The sequence below is a fragment of the Phyllobates terribilis genome, unplaced genomic scaffold (assembly GCF_046119375.1).
Source record: "Phyllobates terribilis strain yellow unplaced genomic scaffold, ASM4611937v1 Scaffold_5__5_contigs__length_657084704, whole genome shotgun sequence".
NCBI lineage: Eukaryota > Metazoa > Chordata > Amphibia > Anura > Dendrobatidae > Phyllobates > Phyllobates terribilis.
This window is the reverse complement of record NW_027362765.1, coordinates 527,541,004-527,567,887: the sequence shown is the minus strand read 5'-3', so window position 1 is coordinate 527,567,887 and position 26,884 is coordinate 527,541,004. Positions and strand designations below refer to the sequence as shown.

General features: G+C 44.6%; 1 protein-coding gene across 3 annotated transcripts in view; it reads right to left on the bottom strand.

Annotated features, from left to right (window-relative positions):
- ADAMTS14 (ADAM metallopeptidase with thrombospondin type 1 motif 14) overlaps positions 1 to 26,884 on the bottom strand; it is a 213,834-nt gene that overhangs the window by 167,984 nt on the left and 18,966 nt on the right. The window contains exon 2 of one of the 3 annotated variants that reach the window (XM_073685739.1): positions 22,559 to 22,663. The exons of the other annotated variants lie outside the window; for them this stretch is intronic. The gene's annotated coding sequence lies outside the window, so the exon portion shown is untranslated. The remainder of the gene's footprint in view (positions 1 to 22,558; positions 22,664 to 26,884) is intronic. 3 annotated transcript variants of the gene reach the window in all.

Here is a 26,884-nt window from a genome sequence, read left to right as displayed (position 1 = left end):
GTGCAAATTACACAAGCACGTGTCCCAAAACATTAGCCGTGCTCTTAACAACGCAGTTACCAGTAAAGTCCACCTAACCATGGACACGTGGACAAGTGCTTGTGGGCAGGGGCGGTACATCTCGCTGACGGCACACTGGGTTAACATAGTGGAAGCCGGGACCCAGTCGGATCTTGGGACGTAACACGTCCTCCCGACGCCAAGGATTGCGTGCCCTAGGTCAATCAGGGTTGCCCCCATGGTCTACAGCTCCTGCACCTCAGCCTCCTCCTCCTCTTCAGCCTCCATCTCCGAAATGACCACATCAGTCACAAGCTGGAAGCACTGCAGCACTGCCTCGGCCAAGCGGCAACAGGCTGTGCTGAAGCTAATATGCTTAGGTGAAAAAACGCACAATCCTGAAGAATTGTGGACAGCTCTGAAAGAGCAGGCAGATCTGTGTCTCACACCGCTGAACCTACAGCCAGGCATGGTCGTGTGTGAACATGGCCGGAACCTGGTGGCGGCTCTGAGGCGAGGCAAGCTCACACACATACCATGCCTGGCCCATGTGCTTAACCTCGTGGTTCAGCGGTTTCTCAAATCCTACCCGGAGCTTCCAGATCTGCTTGTTAAAGTACGCCGCCTGTGTGCCCATTTTAGAAAGTCAGCTACAGCTTCCACCGCCCTTGCAGTGTTTCAGCAGCGTTTGCAGCTTCCGGCTCACAGACTAGTGTGTGATGTCCACACTAGAGATGAGCGTTGTTCTACTCGAACTGTTCGCCAATCTCAAATTCGAGCTGTTTTGGGCGGTGTTCGAGCCGTTCGGCGAACACGAACAATTTGAGAAAAATTTGGCTGTTCGAGGTTATGTTCGATAACTGTTCGTGCACCAAAATCATAACTGGATTTTTTCTCAGTAATGATGAAAATTAATGTTAATACGCAGTTTTTAGTGTACAGCGGGGTGGGGGGAGGGGCAGGGGATGGATCTCTGCAGGAACAATGAAGATCTCCATTTTTTTTTCTCTTTCCCGCATTTGCAGTGGGGAGGTGCAATCTGTCAGCCTATCAGCAGCGCACACACGGAGCGAAGTGCTTTTTTTCACACAAGCAAGGGCATGTGTCATTGGCAGTGTATGTCACATGTCCTTGCCCTATAAGACCAAGCCATTTTCCCCGTCGCCACCATTTTCTCACTGCTGCAGCTGCGTGTTAGACGGCACCGCTGTTGCTGTGTGCGCTATACCTTGTTAATTTCAAGCCAATTTTCGCACAAATATACAGATAGCTTGGGAGTAGGGAATAGTTGTGATTGCAGTCCTTTTAAGGACTAGGTTACAGCATTTCCTACGACTTTTATCAGGGAGGTCTGTGCTCTTAAATAGATAGGTTGTGGGAGTAAAGACTAATTGTAATTGGAGTCCTTTTCAGGACTAGGTTACATGAGTTCCTATCAGTTTTTGCCAGGCAGGTCTGTGCCAGTGCTGTGCAAGTTTTTTTCACAGCATTTGGCTGAATCTAGCAAAGCTAATCCTTTTTGGCCTATTGCAGAGTGTGTTAGTCAGTGGAGTAGCCTATCTGTGTTGCAAGATATAACACCTGTGTATAGAATACCAATTTTTTTACTGCACCTAGTGAAGTAAAATCTTTTGGGCATAGCATCATTCTATTAGTCCATCTATACTGACCTCCATCAGGTTGCAAACTGAATATAATTTTTTTCTGCATCTAGCTCTGAAAAAATATTTGGGCTTCTAGCAGTGTGTGGGACTTGGTCTATTAGTCCATCTATACTGACCTCCATCAGGTTGCAAATTAAAAATAATTTTTTTCTTCATTTAGCTCTGAAAAAATATTTGGGCTTCTAGCAGTGTGTGGGACTTGTTCTATTAGTCCTTCTATACTGACCTCCAGCAGGTTGCAAATTGAATATAATTTTTTTCTGCATCTAGCTCTGAAAAAATAGTTGGGCTTCTAGCGGTGTGTGGGACTTGGTCTATTAGTCCATCTATACTGACCTCCATCAGGTTGCAAATTAAAAATAATTTTTTTCTGCATCTAGCTCTGAAAAAATATTTGGGCTTCTAGCAGTGTGTGGGACTTGGTCTATTAGTCCATCTATACTGACCTCCATCAGGTTGCAAATTAAAAATAATTTTTATCTGCATCTACAGTACCTCTGAAAAAATATTTGGCCTTCTAGTAGTGTGTCGGACTTTCTCTATTAGTCCATCTATACTGACCTCCATCAGGTTGCAAATTCAAAATAATTTTTTTCTGCATCTAACCAAGCCAATAGTTTTGGCCTAATACCACAGTTTGGCCACTCAGCTCTGCTCGGTTACCATCCATTGTTTTTTTGTGCAAACAACTCCAGAGTTGTGAATTAGTTAACCACCAAAATGAGTGGAAAAAGGCCTGCTGCTGGTGGAAAGGGGAATAGGCGTGTTGGGAAGGGGAAAAAAGGTTGTGTCCGTGGGGTAGGTGTTAAAGCAACAGTAACATCTGCAGAAGAAAGACCATCTTCCAGCCAAACTAAAATGTCTACTTCTTTTAGCGGACAATGTGATAAGATCCCTTTCTTACGGCCACGCCAATCGCTACAAATTCCAGATGAGGCACAAAAACAGCAGGTGCTTCAACGGATATCAAGTGCTCCTTTAAGTGGGCTCTCCTCCACATCAACTTCAACATCACAAATACTCCAGTCCTCAAAGGTGTCACCCAAATCGCACTTGCTTCCTCACAGCTCCCAAATCTCCAGCTGCCCGTCTGAGTATGAGGTAGAACAGATGGTTGAGTCTGCAGAGCTGTTTACTCATACTATAGCCTGGGAATCAGAGGTCGACTCCAGCGCTTCTGTGAATCCAGACGAGGAAATGATCTGCACTGATGCCCAGAATCTTTATGAGTCGGATCCAGGACCAGACGCAGAAGGTTCTGACCATAATGTAGACCCTCATTCCCAAACTGTAACTTCTGTTGGTGGAGACAATGAGGAAGACGATGATAAGACTCAAATACCTGATTGGAGCGACAACTTTAGTTTTTTGTCAGGGCAGGAACAGGTTGGCTCTGAGGACGACGGGTGTGATAACGCACAGGGTGATGATGATGAGGTCGGAGATCCCACTTACTGTCAACCCACAGTCAGCCAAGAGATGAGGTCAGCAGAGGAGGTGGAGGAAGATGCTAGTGACGACGAGGTCAGGTTGCGCCTTCCTGGACAGAGACGTAGTACTGGAAGCACGTCAACAACTGCATCCTCAAACACAACTCTGCCTCTCACCACAAGTCGTGGTGGCTCTTCAGGTCGCATGGGTGCTAAGCCTTGCATAGCCTGGGCATTTTTTCAGATCGATAAAGATGACCCAACTCGTGTTATCTGTAACATTTGTCAGCAAAAGCTAAGTAGAGGCCAAAAAATACATAGTTTGAGTACTTCATGCATGAACCGGCACATGGACATGAAGCATAAGTTGCAGTGGGAAGCTCAGTGTGCTACAATGCGGCCTAGCCGGCCGGGCCAATCACCGTCTGCCATATCTTGTGCATCCGCGGCCTCTTCATCCTCTGTGACTGGGGGGACAGCAGTCACACCTGTTTTGGGGCGCAGACCTGCCACCTCTTTACCCGCAACAGCCAGCGTGATTGGCAGGTCATCATTTTCTTTGGAGGTGGTAACACCAGCTGGTGTTGAGCGCTGTCCGACATCGATAGCACCACCTTTGGATCAAGGCAACCTAACATGTCCGCCTGCATCTTCCTCACAGACCGGCAGTTTGCCGGGGACACCCTTATCAACCCCGTCTAAGCACAATAGCCAGCCCTCGGTCCCTCAGATGTGGACAAGTAAAAGACCATTTCCTCCTAGCCATGAGAAAGCTAAGACGTTGAATTTCACCATCTGCAAGCTCTTGGCTACAGAAATGCTGCCTTTCCGCCTGGTGGACACAGAGGATTTTCGAGACCTTATGTCCGTCGCAGTGCCCCAGTACCAGATGCCCAGTCGGCACTACTTCTCAAAGAAAGGTGTGCCTGCGCTCCACCAGCATGTCGCACACAACATCACCGCTTCTTTGAGAAACTCTGTGTGTGACAGGGTGCATTTCACCACAGACACTTGGACGAGTAGGCATGGACAGGGGCGTTACATGTCGCTGACTGGGCACTGGGTAACTATGGTGACAGCAGGACAAGGGGCTGCTGTCCAAGTCTTGCCGTCCCCACGAGTTGTGCGTCAATCCTCTTTATGTCAAAGTTCCTCCACTGCTTCTGCCTCCTCAACCTCCTCTCGGTCTTCCACCTGCACCCAAAGCCTGTCTGGTCATGCCACAAGCTTTCTAACTGCGCAGAAGGGATCCTGCACACCTCCTTACTATGCTGGCAGTAGGGCTCAACGTCATCAGGCGGTTTTTACATTGAAATGTCTGGGAAATGTGAGTCACACAGCTGAGGAGTTGTGGTCAGCTCTGGAGAACCAATTTCATGAATGGTTGTCTCCACTGGACCTGAAACCAGGGAAGGCCGTGTGCGACAATGCTGCAAACCTGGGTGCGGCCCTTCGCCGGGGCAATGTCACACACGTGCCTTGTATGGCTCACGTGTTGAACCTGGTTGTCCAGCAATTTTTAGCCCACTATCCCAGACTAGATGGCCTTCTGCAGAGGGCACGGTCGCTGTGTGCTCACTTCCGCCGTTCGCATCCCGCAGCTCAGCGACTTACATCTCTACAGAAGTCGTTGGGCCTGCCACTTCACCGGCTAAAATGCGATGTGCCTACCCGGTGGAATTCAACTCTGCACATGTTGCAGCGACTGTGGCAGCACCGACAAGCCCTGGTGCAATACGTTCTGACGTATAGCCTGGGCCAACGAGATTCAGAGGTGGGGCAAATCACGCTGGAGGAGTGGTCTCAGATCAGGGACCTATGCACCCTTCTGCACAGTTTTGAAATGGCGACGAAGATGTTTAGTGCTGACGATGCCATTATCAGCATGACTATTCCGGTGATTTACATGCTGGAGCACATGTTAAACAGAATTCGGAGTCAGGTGGTGGCACAAGAGGAGGTGGAGGAAGTAGAGGAGGAGGAGTTGTATGCGGAAGGGCTAACATCTGCAAGGTCCAGACGGTCGGCAGCACCAAGGCGGCAGGCATGTGAGGGTGGGGGAGATGGTTTTACCAGGGCGCATGGTAGCAGCCAAACTAGTGAGGAAGGTGCAGGAGCCCAGGAAGAAGTGGAGGACGAACTGATGGAAGACTCATCAGATGAGGGAGACCTTGATCACATTTCTGTTGTGCGAGGTTGGGGGGAGAGGACAGAGGAAGGAAGCATGATTGTTACCTCGCCACCAACACAACAGGGACTTGGTGCTCCTGGATGCGCAACACACATGAGTGCCTTCTTGCTGCACTACCTGCAACATGACCCTCGAATTGTGAGAATTAGAAATAATCCTGACTACTGGGTTGCCACACTGTTAGATCCCCGGTACAAAAGTAAATTTGCAGAAATTATTCCTGCCATAGAAAGGGATGCACGCATGCAGGAGTATCAGCAGAGACTGTTGCAGAATCTTACATGTGCTTTTCCACAAAATACCAGTGGTGCACGTAGTGAATCTCACAGTTCCAACTTGCCAACCGTGGGACCGTCAAGTGTTCAGCACTCAAACCGTAACAGAACCACAGTATCTGCTGGTAACATCAATTTTGCGGAATCATTTCACCACTTTTTTAGCCCATCCTTTGCAAGGCCACAGGAGACAAGAAGTCTGACACATAGTCAACGCCTAGAGACGATGGTACAGGAGTATCTCCAAGTAAACATTGAAGCCACGACTGTGTCACTGGACCCTTGCTCTTTTTGGGCTTCCAATCTGGATAAATGGCCGGAGCTAGCCACTTACGCCTTGGAGATCTTGTCATGCCCCGCAGCCAGCGTTCTGTCTGAACGTGTGTTCAGCGCTGCTGGTGGTGTGCTGACAGATAAGCGCACGCGGCTCTCCACTGATAATGTAGACAGACTCACGTTCATAAAGATGAACAAATCATGGATCCGAAACGACTTTTCTACCCCTGTGTCATCCTGGGGAGAGTAAAAGCTTGATGATTGGTTAAAATCACCCTACCAACCGTTTTAAGCTTTCAAATTACTAATCATGTTTATCTGTATCTTGACTGGAAAATAATTTGGGCTTTGTAGCAGTGTGCAGCACTGATCCTATTAGGCCATCTATACTAAAGCTTCACCAGATTTAAAATTAAAAATAATTTTTAGCTGCATCTAGCCCGGAAAATAATTTTGGGGCTCCGAGATGCGCAAGGCACATAAGTGCCTTCTTGCTGCACTACCTGCAGCATGACCCTCATATTGTCAGAATTCGAAGTAATCATGACTACTTTGTTGCCACACTCTTAGATCCCCCAAACTTTTCGATCAACCTTTTCATTTTAATAAAGACCAAAAAAATGGTCATTTTTGAAATTATAAGCATTAGCAGGTTGTTAGAAACTGAAATCAAACAGTTTTCAACTCAAAACTTTATTCTAGGTGATGTTACATTTTCACATAGGACCCCTTGTTCGAAAGGAGCTTCTGAACTCTCTCGTCCATTGAATTTGTCAGGTTTTGGATGGTTTCTGCTTCAATTGTTTTGCATGAGGACAGAATACCCTCCCAGAGCTGTTGCTTAGATGTGAACTGCCTCCCGCCATCATAGACACTCCTTTTAATGATGCTCCAAAGGTTCTGAATGGGGTAGAGGTCAGGGGAGCATGGGGGGTCACACCATAAGTTTGTCCCCTTTTATGCCCATATCAGCCAGAGATGCAGATGTTTTATGTGCAGCATGAGATGGTGCATTATCATGCAGAAAAATGATCTTGCTGTGAAAAACACGGTTCTTCTTCTTGAACCATGGCAGGAAGTGCTGTTTGAGAAAATCCACATACATTATGGAGTTCATCTTTAGCGCCTTCAGGGATCCTAAAGGGGCCGACAATCTCTCTCCCCATGATTCCAGCCCAAAACATTACTCCACCTCCTCCTTGTTGGCGCTGTAGCCGTGTTTGCGTGGGGTGTCCATCAACCAGCCATCCTCCACTCCATCCATCTGGACCATCGAGCGCTGCACGGCACTCATCCGTGAACAAAACAGTTTTGAAATCAGTCTTCATGTAATGTTTGGCCCACTGGAGCCGTTTCTGCTTGTGTGAAGTGGATAGAGGAGGTCGACAGGATGGCGCATGCACAGCTGCAAACCTCTGAAGGACCCTGCATCTTGTTGTTCGGGGGACGTTGGAGGCACAAGCAGCTTCAAAAACTTGTCTGCTGCTATGACAAGGCTTTTTTGCCGCTGCTCTTTCAACCTGACGTAATTGCCTGTAGGAAAGAGTCCTCAATTTGCCCTTATCAGCACGCACACGTGTGTACTGTGAATCAGCTACATACTTCTTGATTGCCAAGACACTTCATCCTGATCATCGCACAATGTTGATTGTAGTCATGCCTTGACCTAAACACTCCACAATTTGTTGCTTCTCAGCAGCCGACACATCCTTTTTCTTTCCCATTTTGGCAGAAAATGTAGGCTGCTTAATAATGTGAGAGAGCCTTCTTAAGTAGTCTTGCCTTTCATTGGACACACCTGCCAAACTAATTAGCACAGGTGTCTGCAATTGCTTACAGTGATATAAAGAGCCCTGACACACATCACCATCAATGAGTTTAACTGACAAACAAACAAATTCTTCCCTTATCACTCCTAAACACTTTTTGTATAATAATTTGGAACGCAGTGTACATGTGCTTTTCCACAAAACACCAGTGGTTCACGTAGTGAATCTTACAGTTCTAACTTGCCAACCGTGGTCTGTATGGAGTTGTTCAATAAAGGGCCCAAAATTAAGATAACATAGATGGGAGAGGTCTCTATGAATAGGAATTCCTAAGTATTTGATACCCTGTGAGGGCCAGGCAAAGGGAAAGTTGGACTGGATGGAATCCTATATGGATTTGGGGAGGGAGACATCGAGGGCCTCAGACTTCGCTGCATTGATTTTAAAATTTTACCATGTAACAAAGTGATCTATTTCAGCCATAACAGCATGGATGGATATATGTGATTGAGTGATATATACTAGGACATCATCAGCAAATAGAGAGCACTTGTACTCGGTGCCTCCCACCTCAATCCACCTAATATTGGGGTTATGGCGAATTGATGAGAGCAGGTGCTCCGTCACTAGGATGTATAAGAGAGGGGACAGAGGACATCACTGCCTTGTCCCATTGGTGATTGTGAAAGGTGATGAAAATGTTCTGACGCACCCCCTGGGCCTTGGGACACCCGGAGCCGGACCCTTTTTGGTGGATGCTGGTGGTTGTAGTCTTCGTGGCGGCGACCCAGTTCCGTGGCTCAGGGCGGTCAAACCAGTGGCGGAACTATTTATGTGGTTTTCATGTTTAAATGCCCGACTACGCCACCCGTGGATTGCGGTCAGAGTGAATCGCCGCTACAGGGCAGACCACTGAGGCTGGTGTTGTGGGTGCAGCAGAGCGTAGCATAACTCCCCACGGGAGGAGTATAGCCTCAGGGCAGTGTATGCGGAAGATGGGGGTGATGGTGCAGGGCAGCAGCAGTAACGACACGGAGTCAGTGATGCAGTTCAGGGCCTTTACTCACAGTTCTTATTATCCAGACCACGTCTGCAGGTAACGGCTGCCCACGTCGTACTGTGCTCACCAGGTGAGGGGCTCAGACAACTCCCAGATAACTTTGGAGCACTTCACAGGACCCCCTTTGTGTGTCCTTTGTCTGGCCTTTCTTACCAACACTTCTGTCCGGCTGCCTCGGGCCTCCTCTTGGTAAACTTGGCGCCAGTTTCCCTGACCCTATGTGGTGCCTTCCTAGCGGGTGTAGCGAGGGGCTGCGCCACATAAAATGTCAGAGCCTCCGGTTTCTAGCTGAGGGTCGTTTCCTGCCTCCACTAGTTCGGGGACCGGTCTCCCCCTTTGGCCTGACCCCTCCACGCAGGTGGATTCGGGCGTGCGGTGGCGACTCGCCCGTCCGCACCCCTGGGATCCCTTCATTCCTCGTTCCTGGAGCCTTCTCCGCTCCTCTTCCTTCCTTCTCCCTCTTCCAGGCCTGGGCCTCTGTTACTAGGCCCGCCTCCGGAGCAGAGCTCATGCAGAGCCCCTGCTCCCTGCCACTTCTGCTCAGACTTCTCTGCACTGAACTAAGATGGTGCCCACCTTTTATACTCCCTTCTCAATGCACCCAGGAACTGCTTCCTCCCTGCTCCTGCACTACAGGGTTCCCCTTCCTCAGTGTTCCCTCCCCCCACTCAAGCCAGGGACAGGGACTGTCGTGCCCATCTCAGGGGCATATTGGTCGCCCTGCCCCACGGCAATGTGGTGTAATGCATGCAGGTGTCGGGTCCTGATCCACACTCCATCCTTACCTGAGAGTGAGATATCACACCTCTGGGTGAGGTGCAATACGTCTGTAGCAACCGAGCCCTCAGGGTGCTACAGTTCCATTTATCTTCAGCCTAGGTGACGTATTGCGATACAGGGCCGTGATTTTGGCTATAAAAGGGTCCCCTAGACCCCTACCCCAAGCTTTTTAAGAGAATCATATATGGCGTGCCAGGAGACTCTATGGAATGCTTTCTCAGCATCCAACGAGAGTATCTAATTACAAATTTTTAACTGCATCTAGCCCAGGAAATACTTTGTGCCTAGTAGCAGTGTCTGCTAGTCAGCGGATTATCCCGGCTGTTAAGCAAGCTGCACCACCTGTAGTTTAGACACTTAATTTTTTCAAAGGAAATGCTTCGGGACCATGGGATACTTAGTGAAGAGCATCAGGAGGCACCCCAAGGCATAGGGGCTGGGACTGGCAGTAGGATGCCTTGCGGTGGACAGCCGAGCTCGATCCTTATAAAAGCTTTTTAACTGCAGCAGCTTTAGTGGACGCTACTGGAGCTGGAATTACCGCGGCTGCTGGCATGAGACTTGCCCTCCAATAGATCCTTGTAAATGGATTTAAAGTGTATTCATTCAAATTAGAGAGACAATTTAAATTAAAAAGCTTAGAGCTGCCTCCACCACAGGGGGGCTCGCTCGACCCACCAGCGGACAGGCACCAGTATTGGGAGAGGGGGGCTGGCCGTCAGGGTTCACCGCGGCTCTGGCACAAACCCGGCGACACGGAGGTGGCACGGGCAGGAGCGGACTGGCCGTGTTGGCTTCTCACTTTTTGGATTTTAGAAGGGCATGACATGCCTATATCTGTGTCTCCCCCTCCTTTTACTCCTCCACCTCTTTTATTTTCGCATGACTATATGTACTTGTCACTTTTCCATGTGTTAGTTATGTCTTCTGAGCAGTTTGTCAGCTTTTGGACACCTTTGAAGGTGTTTTCTATGTGTTTCTATGTGTTTTTGTTTGCCTGCCATTGGTTTTAACGGTGTTCGAAGGTGTTCGACGAACAGTTCGACGAACAGTTCGGCGAACACACGGGTGTTCGACGAACCGAACCGAACTCGAACACTACGGGGGTGGCTCAACACTAGTCCACACGCGTTGGAACTCTACACTGCAGATGTTGGGAAGGATTTGTGAGCAGAAGAGGGCAGTTATTGAGTACCAGCATCAACAAGGCCGTCGGTATTCAGTTCTGACTCCACACATAAGACCTCAGGAGTGGACATGGATGTCAGACAAATGTACCATCCTCCAAAACTTTGAGGACTCCACCAAGATTGTGAGCGGCAATGACGCCATAATTAGCATCACCATCCCGCTTCTCTGTCTTCTGAAACGCTCTCTGCTCACAATCAAAGAGGATGCATTGCAGGCGGAGCACGATGAGATGGAGCAAGGAACCATACAGGGTGATTACACACAGCTAAGCCTCATCTCATCCCAACGTGGATTGGGTGACAATGAGGAAGAGGAGGAGGAGGAGGAAGGACAGGAGCTAGTTTCATGCACTATAGACGGTACTACCTGCACAGCTGTCATACCGTCTGTTCAGCGTGGATGGCCAGAGGACAGAGAGGAGGAGGAGGAGAGCATTGTTAGTCATCCTCTTGGTGAGGACACGGAAGTCTTGCCTGTTAGTAGTCTGACACGCATGGCCGAGTTTATGTTATGCTGCCTTTCCCATGACCCTCACGTTCTCAAAATTTTGGGTGACAGTCATTACTGGTTGGTGACACTTCTAGACCCACGCTACAAGGAGAACTTTATATCTCTTATTCCTGAGGCGGACAGGTCTACAAAAATGGGGCTGTACCAGAAGGCCCTGGTTGTGGAACTATTAAAAAAATTCTCATCTGAAAACGCTGGCGGCAGAGGGCACACATCTTTGGGCAACCAAGGAGTACAGGCGAGAGACACAACTTCAATCCAGCAGAGGCAGGGGAACACTGTCAAAGTTCTGGGAGAGTTTTCTCAGACCCTCCCATCGGACAGGCCCTGAGGCGCAGGGTACTCTCACAAGGAGTGCAAAGTTTGGGAAGATGCTGAGGGAGTACCTTGCCGACCGTACCAACGTCCTCCGTGATTCCTCTGTGCCTTAAAATTATTGGGTATCCAAGCTGGATATGTGGAATGAACTGGCTCTCTATGCCTTGGAGGTCCTGGCCTGCCCTGCCGCCAGCATTTTATCAGAGCGGGTTTTTAGTGCCGCTGGTGGAATTATAACTGATAAGCGCATCCGCCTGTCAACTGAAAATGCTGACAAGCTGACTCTTATAAAAATGAACAAGGGCTGGATTGGGCCAGACTTCTCAACACCACTGAATGATAGCAGCGTAACATAAACTCAAATCCAGTGTCTTTTCTTGGGAGGTGTATTCCCATGCACCTCTTCATACCCACACATGGGTATACGCTTCCTGATTTTGTCTATTTGCTCTTGTCCGCCTCCTTCTCCTCATCCTCCACCATCATATCACCAGGGTGACCGTGGTCCGTGAAGCAACACCCACCTAATTTTTTTAAAGGGTGTTTATGATGCCCGTAAAAAAATTTTTTTATACAGTATGTTCATGTATACCACCAGGGGTAAATGTTTGTCAGCCCATACACTTAGTGCATGGGCATTACAAGTATAGGAGGCCCGCTCCTTTCTAATGGGAACATTTTTTTATGAGGCCCTCCTCCACGTCTCTTCCAAGGGGCATTGAAGTGCCTCCAAATTTTTTGCAGCCCTTGCATTCACTGCATAGGCCAACACTATGGGAGACTCTCTCCTTTCTAATGGGAATTTGTCGTTACTGTGGCCCTGCTCTGTCTGTCTTTAAATTCTTAGTGGGGTTTTTCCTAAAATTGGTCAGCCGTTGGACTCACTGCATACCCTATAACTGTATAGAAGACTCTCTCCTTTCTAATGGGAACATGTTGTACCTTGTTACTGTGGCCCTGCTCTGTGTGTCTTTAAATTCTTAGTGGGGTTTTTCATAAAATTGTCAGCCGTTGGACTCACTGCATACCCTATAACTATAGCAGACTCTCTCCTTTCTAATGGGAACATGTCGTACCTTGTTACTGTGGCACTGCTTTGTGTGTCTTTAAATTCTTAGTGGGGTTTTTCATAAAATTGTCAGCCGTTGGACTCACTGCATACCCTATAACTGTATAGCAGACTCTCTCCTTTCTAATGGGAACATGTCGTACTTGTTACTGTGGCCCTGCTCCATGTGTCTTTAAATTCTTAGTGGGGTTTTTCCTAAAATTGTCAGCCGTTGGACTCACTGCATACCCTATAACTGTATAGCAGACCCTCTCCTTTCTAGTGGGAACATGTCATACCTTGTTACTGTGGCCCTGCTCCATGTGTCTTTAAATTCTTAGTGGTGTTTTTACTAAAATTGGTCAGCCGTTGGAGTCACTGCATACCCTATAACTGTATAGCAGACCCTCTCCTTTCTAATATGAACATGTCGCACCTTGTTACTGTGGCCCTGCTCCGTGTGTTTTTAAATTCTTAGTGAGGTTTTTCCTAAAATTGGTCAGCCGTTGGACTCACTGCATACCCTATAACTGTATAGCAGACCCTCTCCTTTCTAATGGGAACATGTCGTACCTTGTTACTGTGGCCCTGCTCTGTGTGTCTTTAAATTCTTAGTGGGGTTTTTCCTAAAATTGTCAGCCGTTGGACTCACTGCATACCCTATAACTGTATAGAAGACCCTCTCCTTTCTAATGGGAACATGTCGTACTTGTTACTGTGGCCCTGCTCCGTGTGTCTTTAAATTCTTAGTGGGGTTTTTCCTAAAATTGTCAGCCGCTGGACTCACTGCATACCCTATAACTGTATAGCAGACCCTCTCCTTTCTAATGGGAACATGTCATACCTTGTTACTGTGGCCCTGCTCCATGTGTCTTTAAATTCTTAGTGATGTTTTTACTAAAATTGGTCAGCCGTTGGACTCACTGCATACCCTATAACTGTATAGCAGACCCTCTCCTTTCTAATATGAACATGTCGCACCTTGTTACTGTGGCCCTGCTCCGTGTGTCTTTAAATTCTTAGTGGGGTTTTTCCTAAAATTGTCAGCCGTTGGACTCACTGCATACCCTATAACTGTATAGCAGATCCTCTCCTTTCTAATGGGAACATGTCATACCTTGTTACTGTGGCCCTGCTATATGTGTCTTTAAATTCTTAGTGGGGTTTTTCCCAAATTTTGGCAGCCCTTGCAGTCACAGCATAGGCATTACCACTATAGGAGACCTGCTCCTTTATAATGGGAACATTTTTTTTACCACCTCTATGTCTCTTCAAAGGGGCATTGGGTTGCGTCCAAATTTTTAGCAGCCCTTGCAGTCACTGGATACGCAATAACAGTATAGGAGACCCACTTGTTAATAATGGGAACAACAAAGCATAGCCGGCTGATGGCTCTCTAACAATAGCTAGGGCCGACTGCTGGCCTTTTAAGACTAGTAAGGGTCGTCTGATGTCCCTATAAAAATAGGCTTTATGACTTTCAGAGTCCCTCCATCATAAATAAAACAGGATGTGTCTGATGATGTGTCACACACCACATTGCCAGATAAGGTTGTAAAATGTTAAAATGACATTTCCCGGTGAATGCATTTGTCTTAAAAAAACACGTAAAAAAAACCAAAACAATAGGATCTTTCTTTAGTATAAAAAACAGCGTCACCAATTTAACAACAATGTAATCACATTGTTCAGCTCCTGCACCTCCTCCTCCATCTCCGAAATGATCACATCAGTCACAAGCTGACAGCACTGCAGCACTGCCTTGGCCAAGCGGCAACAAGCTGTGCTGAAGATAACATGCTTAATGCTTAATTCACAAACCGCCCAGCGCTGCAGAGTAGTTGAAAGCTGTAACACAGCAGTCTGATCTGTGGCTCTCACCGCTGAACATACAGCCTGGCATGGTCGTGTGTGACAATGGGCGGAATGGTGAAGGAGAAATGACAGCCGGGGTAGATACGGTTTCCCTCTATGCCAGTCCTTTCACCGAGCTAAAGAATATGGCTGTGGTGAAATACAACTCCCACTGAGAAGCTGTTTCAGATTGAAAAACATTGTGCCCACCAGAGGATTTGATTCTGAGGGATAACCTTTCTCACCCGCTCAAGAGTCCCATAGCAGCTGCAAAGTTAGCGCTATCATGAACTCTCCTGAGGTAGAAGCCAAGGCACACCAGAGGAATCTCTGGTTGGACTGTCCAACCCTGCCAAGAAGCAGTCCTGGCTAAGAAAAGTGTGTGGAAAGGTTTCCGGACACTCTATGGCTACTTTTTTACTGAGGAGGAAACACGCAAACACGGGGAGAACATACAAAGTCCTTGCAGATGTTGTCCTTGCTGGGATTTGAACCCAGGATCCCAGCGCTGCAAGTCTTCAGTGCTAACCACTGATCCAATGTGCTGCCGTTCACCCTCTAATATTTAACAGGTTGGAGAAACTTGCACCTGCTGCCACTCTATCTTCAGCTCCTTTGTGAGAAAATGTATTTGGGCAGCCACTCAGTCTACCAAATAAAATTCCTGAGAAGGAAATTGGGGATGGCTTTCGCTACTGGTACGGGGGGCAGAGCTAATACCTTGGTGTCGTACCATAGTTTGCTGGAAATATTCCAGGCTGGTAGGAGGCAATCAAATTACCACAGGAAAGTACCAGTAGTAATGTTCAGGGACCCGCGCTTGTAGAAGACGGAGACAACACCATGAGAAATAGTGACGTCTGGGGACCGAGTATGCACACGAGGCATGAGGCATGTGGTTGTGAAAAGCTTAAGCCTCCACGAGCCTAAAAGGCCACATTTCAAGTGAAAGCCGCTTTAAAGGACTTCCTGTGAGAAATGACACGCAGGGTAGATAGGGTTTCCCTCTATGTCAGTCCTTTCACCGAGCTAAATACTACTGTCAGCAAAAAAAGTTGTGGACTGGCTCCGTACTGTCCCTGGCCACATTCACCTGTCCACGTGTTTGTGGTTAGGCGGTCCTTCCCAGTAAGTGCACTGGGGAGGGCACGGATAATGTTGTGGGACCCGTGCTTGTGGAAGGCGGAGGCGATACCGGGAAATACAGTGGTGGCTGGGGACCGAGTATGGACACCCGGCCACCGCCGGCATGAGGTTGTGAAAAGCTTCCACCTCCACGAGCTTAAAATGCCATATTTCAAGTGCAAAAAGCTGCCCAGAAATCTGGCAGTTTAGTGTTGCAGCCTGTGGGTGGGTGGCTGGCTGCCTGCATACTTGCGCTTGCATTCCAAGGAATGGGGTAGGGACAACTGAACGCTGCAGTGGGACAAGGACGTAGACGGTGATTGTTGCAAGTCTGCAACGACAGGTTCATGGCGGGAGGCATTGTCACATGCGACAAGGATCACTTATGATGGGCACACTTTTAGGCAGTGACCTGGGAGTCAGAGATGCTTCCAGACGTCTTCCCCATTCTGTTCCCATTAGTTTTCAGCACTGTATGCATGTGTCTGATGATGTGTCACACACCATATTGCCAGATAAGGTTGTAAAATGTTAAAATGAAATTCCCTGGTGAATGCATTTGTCTTGGTTGAAAGCAATGCAAAAGTGCAAAAAAGCATCAAAAACGCTACGTTTGAACATAGCCCAAGGTGTGGAGGAGTATTTTTGTTTTTGGTTATTTATTTTGCTTTTTATACATTGTACATGTCATGTAAAGGATGTTCCTTAACATGTTTCCCAGGAAAATCCATTTTGGTTTCGTTTTTGTATGTTTTATTGTGAGTCCGTAAAAGTGGCGTAATACTCTGACCACGTTGTTAACAGCAGTGACCTGGGAGTCAGAAATGCTTCCAGGGGTCTTCCCCATGCTGTTCCCATGTCATTTGAGCACTGTTCCCATCGATTTGGGCAATTTTTAGGCCCTCTGCAGACCGCCGGGGAGTGCCGCCTGAAAAATGCTCGAGTTTCCCACAGACTTACATTGGGCTCATTGCTTGGGTCAAGCACCCGAGTATTCCAATTTGCTCGACCCGAGCAACGAGTACCCGAGCATTTTAGTGCTCGCTCATCACTACTCCTGATCTCTGATGTAATGTCTCATAAGGGAGGGGGAGCAGTGAGGAGCAGCTCCAGTGTTACATGGAATTACAGGTACTCAGAGGGTTACAATCAGCACTGTTCATGTTATCTTTATTGTTTACGAAGTCTGTGACATTAGAATCATTTTTTATCTCACCGGATTACATCTTTTACTTTGTAAAAATCCCTGATCTTTCCTGATTCTGCTGTTTTTTCCAATTTGCGCTGCATCGCTCCATTGCTGATATGTACAGAAACTGTATGCTTCTTCTGGAGCGCAATATGTGAATTTCTGCTTGCAGTCAAACTGAGCATTTCTTCAGAGTCTTCTCTAGAGACATGCACTTTCACCCCTCCCTCCCAGATGCTGCCAATCATGGCTTCGCATTTGATTTAGCAGTCTCAAATACTGCCGAGCTATGATTGGTAGCATCTGGGAGGGAGGGTGAAAGCACACACACTGTCGGAGAAGACTCTGAATAAATGTTGGACTGAAAGCACAGATTTCACATACTGTGTGCTCCAGAAGGAACGAATGTTAATATCTCTGCAATGATTAACAAAACGCAGTACAAAACAGAAAAGAGCGGCAAGGGAGCTCAGGGAATTTTCCTCAATTATTTGCTAAGCAAGTGACAGGTCCTCTTTAAAGGGATGCTCATCTTCTGACAAAATCTACTATCTGTGTAATACATGTTTTAATAATATTTCAGTTTCTTATTTATCATATACACTACCATATTTTAAGGAATAAATTTGCTTGAGGGCTTGTTCGTATGAGGGCTCATTCATAAGTGTGCTGTCCGTGTTAAATAGGAGAGCAGTAATACTAGTGTTATTCAATAGAGCTGTTCAGATGACACGTGTGAAAAAAATGCAGCATGCAGTAGTTTCTTTCATATTTTAAATGAAACTCGCCTATTCAAGTCAAAGGGTGCACAAAAAAAGTGATCTCATACAGATCAGCCATATTGCATTAGATTTTTATGCATACACTGCCATTATTAAAGAAGCACTCCTATCAACATCCTCTTAAACTATTGCAGCAATCATATTATATAGCACTGTGTACTTACAATTGCTCATTTTGCCCTTCTGCCCATGTAATACTTCTCTATACTATTAGGTCTCTGACATCACGTGATTATAATCAGACTAGCTGAATCCTTCTAAGCTTTATGTAGAAACATAAAAGTCTCTTTTCCCTGCATTAGTCAGCACTGCAAAAGTCACTGGCAGAGGGAGGAGCAGAGCAGCTGGGTCAGGAGTTGAAGGGGGGGATGACTCATGCAGGGAAAAGAGACTCCCTGTTTCTACATAGAGCAGAGAAAATTGAAGAGTTAACTGGGTAGAAAGGCAAAATGAGCAATTGTAAGTACACAGTGCTATATAATATGATGATTGCAATATATTGAGAGGATAAAAGCTTTGATGGGAGCAGTGATTCTTTAACCTAGGAAACTGTATTTGATCATGTACAGTTTAAACTGTTGATGAATAAATCAAATGCTACATGGATGTTACAGAGTTTGACCAGAGTGTGAATAGCATAATTGGACCGATGTTCTCGGATGAGAAAAAATACGGTCGTGTGACCCTAGCCTTAGAGGGGTTACTTACCCAAGAATTAGCTTTTTAACCCTATTATTCCTGTGTGAAATGCTACACACAGTCAAGAGTAACGCAGTTTTTGAAAGAAAGGAGCCATGTTTTTCTGATCTCAAACAATCCCTTTAAAAGTGCCACGTATTCTTTATTCATAGACATAGACAGTGGTAGAAACTCTCAAGAAACAACAGCAAATGTTATGTTTTGTAAAAACATGCGGCTTGTATAATATCGCTATTAAAAAGTGCCTAAAATTCTTTGTCAGCTTGTCTCACGCACTGCCATAATAACACACCTGTAAAGTTCCTGCATTTGGCATAGTACACAGAACTATAAAATTCATGAAGCACAAGCTTCAGTCATATATGAACCACGCACACTTTTCAGATGGTCTGCATTAAAGCAAAAATTGCCTGAAGTGCTCTAGAGCTTTAAATAGCTGCTGTTAGCTAACGAGGCTGCAGCCAAGACTGGCTGTGTCTTATGATTTCAGACCATATGTCTGCGTGACGTTTTCTAGTCTACTAGTATAAATCATTATGAACTGTGTAATAACGTATTACTACACTGTAAGATTATGATATACATGTAAGGTCATCAAGTCATTGAATGTAACAAAATTTGGATTTGTTTATTTTTGGGCTTCTATGATAATGTTGTCCCTAATGTATATTATAAGAATAATATAGGCTACTTACTGTCTACATAAAATCATGGCTGAGACTGAGTCTAGGCGCATTTATACAGGTCCTAAAAGTCTGAGGTGACTCCAAATATTCTTAAAGTGAATCTGTCATCAGGGTTTCCCAATATAAACTAAAGCCACCACCTTTAACTGGTCTTTACTGTAGTCCAGTCTAATCAGTACAGTCCAGTCCGATGGTCATCGGAGGTCTGGAGTCTGCATCTCCTCTTTTGGCAGAATTGCTGTCCTCCTGCCATGATTAATGTGGATGACACATGCTAGGTCATCAGTAGACCCATGCCGATCTTGCGCCTGTGCCTACTGAGGGCAGTGCAAAGTCCTGGAATGTGCCTGAACCTATTTACTGGAAGTGAAGTCAGTGCCGGCGCATGTGCATTACGGAACTTTGCTCTGCCCTTAGTAGGACACAGCTAAGTGCGCCTGCACAGGCCTGAGAGTCAACTGAGCAGGTGTCAGATTCTTAGGTATCTGTGTATGATACAGGGTGCGTCATCCACATCAATCAAGGCAGTGAGACAGTGATTCTACCATTAGAGGAGGTGCAGACCTCAGACGTCTATTGGACTTACCCATGCTGATTAGCATATGACTTGGGAGATTTATAAGGTATTTTTTGAGATACGCAGGGGGAGTTGGTGGCTTATATATAGGTTGATGAACTGTGATCATAGACCGGTGGTGGCTTTAGTTTATATTGGGTAAATCTGGTGACAGATTTCCTTTAAAGGTGAGGATACATACCGACTTTGGCCACAACAGAAGTTGCGCTGCCAAAGATTGTTGTTTAATACTGCTACATTGCTGACAAATGCAAGTGAATGAGGTCATATTGCGATCATAAGTTACCACAACCTCGACAAGCAAGTATCAAAAAATCCAACTGTTTCTGACATTTTATGTGTTGTTTGTCTCAGTTGCAGTATCTTTTGGATCAGATGCAACCCCATTCACCTGCATTATGCCCCAATATAACTGTCTCGTGGTCAATATCGCGGTGCAGCTGCAGCCAAAAGGGTGTCTATCACTTTAAAAAATTCCCATTGAATGCTAATTGCAAATTCAATGAGTAGACCCTCATTTCCCCTCAGTTCTGATTTGGGCTAAGTAACATTTTATTCCCCTAAATACAAAAACTTGGGGTTTTGTAGTGCTCAGTAATGTTAGGAGGTAGGGGGTAGGCTCATTAGGACAGCAAACAAATTACACAAAGCAGCATATTGTAGCTGAAGGTGATTTTTGTGAACTGCAGAAACTCCAAAGTGTATGTATTTGACTACATTCTATTGCGAAGAAACACATAAAAATTGTAAACTGGACTTTTAGAAGCCAAGTTAATAGGCTACAGTCACACACTCAGTATTTGGTCAGTATTTGACTTCAGTATTTGTAAATCAAAATCAGTAGTGGAACAATCAGAGGAAACGTATAATAGAAACACATGCGCCACTTCTGCATTTTTGATCGACTCCTGGTTTTGGCTTATAAATACTGATGTGAAATACTGACGAGTGAACGTAGCCTTAGATGATTTATAGAATTATATGTACATTTATACCTATGTTCAAAATAGTCATATTCATATAGTATTCAACTGGGAATCAGAGGAGGGTAGATGTAAAAGCTAAATTTAGTGACACCTTTATATCTTCTATCTGTTGCTGCATTCCCGAAAAATCAACTTTTTAATTTATATGCAAATGAAGCAGTAAGTGCTCTAAATGTGATAGAGCACTTCCCGAGCCTTTGTCTCCCGAGGTTGTTTCCCCACCTATGACCAGCCACTTTAGCTTGATTGATGGCGCACTGTCTGATTTACTTGCCTGGCATCTGACTTCACATAGACAGTAAGCTGTCAATCAAGTTAAAAAGGCAAGTACTATTTGGAGAAATAACCTTGAGGGACAGAGGCTTGGGAAGTGCTATGTTGGGTCCATAACACTTAATACTTAATTTGAATATGAATTAAATAAATGCAGCAAATATATAGAAGATATAACGGTGTCAAAGGATTTAAATGTCAAAGACCTACAAGCCCATTTATGACGTTACTGATAGATTTTCTTTAATTGTAATAAAGAGAACAGTCGTTTATCACTAGGAAATAAGGAAAATAACAACCGAGCAACAAGATGGATTAAACTGTGAGTTTACAAAAATATCATGAATAAGACAGAGCAAAAAGGAGAAAGACTGGTAGTTATGACAGCTCATATCAGAGGGGACCACCTTCTATGAGACAAAATGAAGAGTCACTTCCCCTACTCTGGCAGAATTGGGTCATTAGAATGGCCATAATGCTGCATTTTCCAGTATGTTCAGCCAGAAGTGGTTTTCCCTGGCAATAACAGCTGATTGTCAGGAGCTCGAGAAGCAGGTAAGTTATATATAAAATGACTTTATTAATTTTTACCATCAGGGATTTTTTCATATGCCAAAAATAAACTGCAAAGTTTCTCCTACCCATTGCAATGTTAAAAACTAACAGCGCACGGGTGGCTCTCTGTGATTTTTCCAGACCCTTAGACTTGTATGGATGATTTTGATCCATGACTCAGATCAAAAACGGAAATGTCTCTGTGATTTTTTTGCCGACTTTCAGTCTGCAAAAAAAACAGCCCTTTAATATATTGGTACGTGTTCTTTCCGTGAAATCCACGTGTGTGACTTACAGACATCTGAAAGTGGTCTAAGGTCATGTTTGCACAGAGGAGATTTTTGTGTTGTTTGAGTATTTTTTTAGCAAAAGAATATTTTTTTCCTGTTGGTTACAAAGTGCCAAAATATTCAACACGGTACAGATATTGTCACTGTTCACATCCATTCACAATCCTTTTTCTCAGAAACACATACATGCAGGAGCCAATTTAACAGGAAATCACCCAACCTATCTATTGCTTTTGAAGTATGGGAAGAAGCCAGATTACCTAAAGAAATCCAATTCAAACACGCGAAGAACATACAAACTCCATGCAGATGAAATTGGACTCAGGACCTAAAGCCACTGTGTCACCAGAGTGCCCATATAGCTAGTTAAACTGTTTAAAAAAAATTGCATGGGAAAAGTGCATTTATATTTCTTTTTTGGTATATGAGGCAATTCTCGGCTGTTAGTATTTCACTTTCTCCGTTGGCCCCTAAAATAATAATGCCCAGTTCAGTAAAGCAGACATTATAACTGGGTTCGTGCCCGCGTCTCAGTACATTGCCTGGAAGCAATTATAAAAACAATAAAATGAATTGTGCATAAAAGAGAATTAACAAACTTTAAATCAGGTCCATCCATGGAAAAACTACATCAATCACATCATCATCATCCACACCTATCAAAAATGATCATCGTATCAATGATTACTGCCCACCACATGCCAGCTGAACTATTCCTTATAATACTTGTAATTATTATTTCCTTATTTTACATCTGAATGTCTTATTGTATATGTGATAAAATAGATTGAATTATCTGATAACATTAATGAATGTGATAAGTAATCTCCATAGGGCCTCCACTGCTGATAGGTAAAATTTAATAAACTATGAAATAAATGTAATTTGACGTTCCTTGTGCGTTCTATCAAATTGAGTTAAGGTGTTTTCTAAACCCTCAAAGCCAAATAATGAATACGTTATACCACCTATGTGAAGACAATTACAAAAACTAGTTAACAGTATGTTAAAAACAGAAATTAAATGTTACCTTATTACTTTCCCCAACACTACAGTGGCAGGGGTCATCTTCTTTTTATACCACTAGAATGCCTGCTGAATCTATCTCTCCCCTCTCCTTTGCATAGAAAACCATCTGAGAAGACAGATAAAAGTTGAGTAAGTAAAAAAAGAACCTACTTAAGAACAAATGGCAAGTGTGACATATATCTCATATGTTCTGTGACATTTAGGTGGATATGACTATTTTAGGTCAAGTTCACATTCCCTATCATGACAAAGACCCCAATACACATTTAAGCAAAATCTACCAGACCTGCCTATTTGGCATAAGTGGACGACTATCTTTCGTATTTGGTAGCCTTCTGACTCTCAATTAAAGCGCCACTCCTGCTTTTTCTATTGCATTTCAGCTCTGGAGTGGTGCCATTAATCTAAATTCCCTGATCCTAGTATTATACTGACCAGCCGGTGTCTTCAGCTCTTCCTGGTGCCGCGGCGGTCCTGATCTGCCATTTTGTGACCACAACTTCTGTCTGACCAGAAATCAGAAGTAACGATCACAAGCTCTCAATGTGAGTCTGGCCTTGTTCTGGCTCTCATAGACTTACATTTAGTAGCAAACACTGGAGCGATCTGGCAGGTCACAAACTGCTGAAGGCCAACCGAAGAAGCGGAGATAAAAGAAGATGGCGGCTGGTAAGTTTAATATTAGGGGCAGGGAACTTAGATTAGTGGCATCACTCCAGCAGTAAGATAAAAAAAAAACGCTGGAGTGGTGCTTTGAAGCTGAACCTTAAAGGGTTTGGGTGATGCTCTCAATAAGTAGCAGTCCTGGTTGGTTGAGAGAGTCATTGTGGCGCAACTGGCTCGAACTGTGCATTTTCCGATGATGCGACCAGAGGCAGCTTTGCCTCGGCAATGTTGGAGGAGCACAGGTGCACTGAAGGTGGCTAGATCCAGCGAGCTTTGGAGCAGTGCTTACAAGCTCTATTGTAAAGAGCTTGTAAGCATCACATTTTTGCCTAGGTGACTTGCAACCACTGATACACTGCAACGGTTGACAGTAATCTAGGAAACAAGCCATAATCTATACAATTAAAAATCACTCCATTCTTCAGAGCTGAGGGGATTTTTAATAGCAAGTAAACTGCAAAGTTTATCGTTTTAACTAACAAGCACTTTCGCAATCTCTGAAAAATTATGTTTAGCCAGCTGTCATCATAGGGGAAATATGTAGACATTAAACATTACAATCAATGTCCAACTAGGCCAACTCCCCTTAAATAGAGAGTCAATCTTTGACAGCCGTTCTCCACGCTGACTCATGAAGGGTATCCTAAGAAGGGGACCCAATGCGATGAAGCATTTATGCCTGCTGACATGTAACCTTTGGTCACTATGTCATCAAAAATACAAAAAAACATCATGTTATAACTGTATGAACATATCTTAAGACTCTCTGTACATGTCTATGACTCATTCCTACTATTATTTCCCTCCCTTTGATATGTTCAGGTTAAGGCAGCTAAGTGATGGAGGTGTATAGAGTTTTACCGTTTGATGTTACACTAGTTACCCGTTGGTGCAGGATTGACTTGCCATTTAAGGTGTATGGGTAAAGCCTGACTTTCCCTCACTGTTTGCTGTTGAGAGCAAAAAGGATTGAGCAAGTATTTCAACATGCCTGATCAGTGCTGGACTGCTGTGTTGAAGGCCTACCGATAACATTGAATCTTGGGACAACTCTTCAGATACATGCAGATAGTACCCAGCTTTATGCAAACCCAAGTTGACACATTTTTTACATACATCTGAATGGAAGAGTGGCCATGTTTGCATTTACGGTAAAATTTAGCAGATTTCAAATTGATTGTAAATGGAAGATAAACAGCACTTTCATTCATAAAACTACTCAGCAGGTCCCATGGCAGCAGAAAGTGAACAGAAAACTCTGTACAGATCTATAAGACCACAGCTCCCTACACTGTGTAGTAGAGGTTCTCGGGTACAGCAGTTCAGCTCCCATTCACTTCAGCCTGAGAATGGCCACTACATAATGTGTGGAGCTGCGGTCTGGCTTATTACACTGGGTATTTCTGCCCCCCCACAGTACATGGTAACAGCTAGTATATGCGTGTGTCGAATGTGGGACCCTCTCCAATCTGATATTGATGTTCAATCCTAAAGATTGCCCATCAATATTAGTCCTAGACAACCCCTGTAAGCAACAGCAAAGAGCTGCAAGATGATTGGTGGGGCAGTGCAATGTTGAGACGGTGTGGCTTGGGGAGAGTGTACACTGTGTGGTCTGATACTGCTCCATTATGTCTTCTCAGACAGCCTATTTTCTATGTAATAATAAAATGCATAATTTGTTAAATGATGAGAAACTATATACTGCCTTCTCCTGTATGTAGTGCAACAAGTGCACTGTGCCAAGCACTGCTCTTGTATGTGGACAGAAGCCTGTGGGCACACTGCTGTACAGTTGCCCACTGAGGGATTCACAAGTTCCCCTGTGGACCAGAGTGCCTGATCTTTTGTTTCCCATGAGATAAGCCACTGTCAGAGATGACAGTTTATTTCTTATCCCCTTCTTGGAATAAACATGCACACTCTGCAGTTTAGGCATGTTTATGGTGGAGTCGGAAGAGATACTGCAGCTGTCAACCAACCAAATGCTTGGGTGTATACAATCTCATATGTTTGATCAAGGATAAAGGGGTTGTCTAGGCTTTGTGTTTGAGTCTGCAGTCCCTCTATGTAACTAGAGACTTATAAATCCTCACAGCGTGAACATTGTGTGCTGTTAGGATTCTCCGTTGCTGGCGCCGGGAGTGGGCGGTCATGTGACCACAAGTATGCTATTTGTATACTTTCAGTCACAATCTGACTAGAGGTGTTCTGCCTAGTTCATTTCACTTGTATTGAACGAGGCTGCACATGTCTAGTAGGCTCGTGACCATATGTATGTAAATCACATTCTTACGTTCACGTGCGCGCCCGCTCCCAGCATCGGAGAATCCGGACAGAGCGCACACTGTGCCGTGAGGTTCCAAAAGTCATATAGAGTGACAGCAAACTTGCACCCCAAGCCCGCACAACCCCTTTAAGCTCCATTTTGCTATTTGCATTTAACAAAATTCTAAATCAGCAAATATTTGATCAGTTAATCTTAGAATGTCCACATACACACCCCCCGAAGAAGCTGGGTGAAACGTGCACGTTGGGGCTGAGTGCAGGCGCTCCCACTTTGACACCGCAGCGTTATTCTAACCAGGTAAAAACAACCTTAAGTTCTACCAGCTCTTTAATATACATGTGATAGTTCTTATTCATATTAGTAAGACCAAGTTGGAATCTTATGACCACTGTGGTTATATTCACATTCAGTTGATTCCCTTTGACATCCAGCTTGACCTTTATACTATTAAGTGCACATGTGAATACTAATGATTTGACTCTCCATATGAAGGCTTTGCTGTTATATAGCACTATAGACCTTGGGGAATGTGCACTAATCATTTAGGCCAGAGGGCAGCATGCAATATCTGATATTAGATCATTTATATTTGCAATTGTACTAGCACTTTTCTATTTTTGAGAAGCCCCCTTGCTTTAGACTGCTAATTATAAGGGTATTGTGCTTTAATGAGTTAGACTAAGGAGCAATGTGCTAAATATTAAATCAAATTATATATGTATTTTGAACTTGACAGAACTATAAACAGTGTTGAATTTATATAAGACCGCTTTCATCTTTTGTGAATAACAGCTCCTGTACCTTCTTTCCTGCACCCTTTCTGTATTTAATATTTTTTTAATTTGAAATATCTAATAAAAAACTTTTTTATTGCACTAATATGTGTCACTTGTAGTTGTCGCCAGGGGCAAACAGAACAATTGGTGGGGTCTTTGGTTATAAATATTTGATCAGTCCTGAAGAATACGAAAAACCTAAAAGGTTGAATCTTTTTTGAGAAGCACATATGATGGATTAAATCATTAACAAAAGCTAGTTTCTCAAATTGCCTTTAAAATATGTTTAGGAGTAACTTACGATGCATATGCCCTGCATTAAAGGGCTATTAAAAAAGGCAGACAATGATATTCAGTCTAAAAACAATCATTCGTCTCTAAATACTTATTTATAGAGGCACAAGAGGCAATGCAGCATATGACCTTCAGATAACTCATTTCTATGTAGTTATATAGCTATACACAGGCTGAAGTCTCAGTTAGTGAGACATCTAACTATATTGGTCCCTTTATGGAGAGGGATTTTTTAAATTTTCCATGGAGCAAAGTTTAATTTCTGACTTATATAGGACTGTCTCTCTTCTGTCTTATCTGG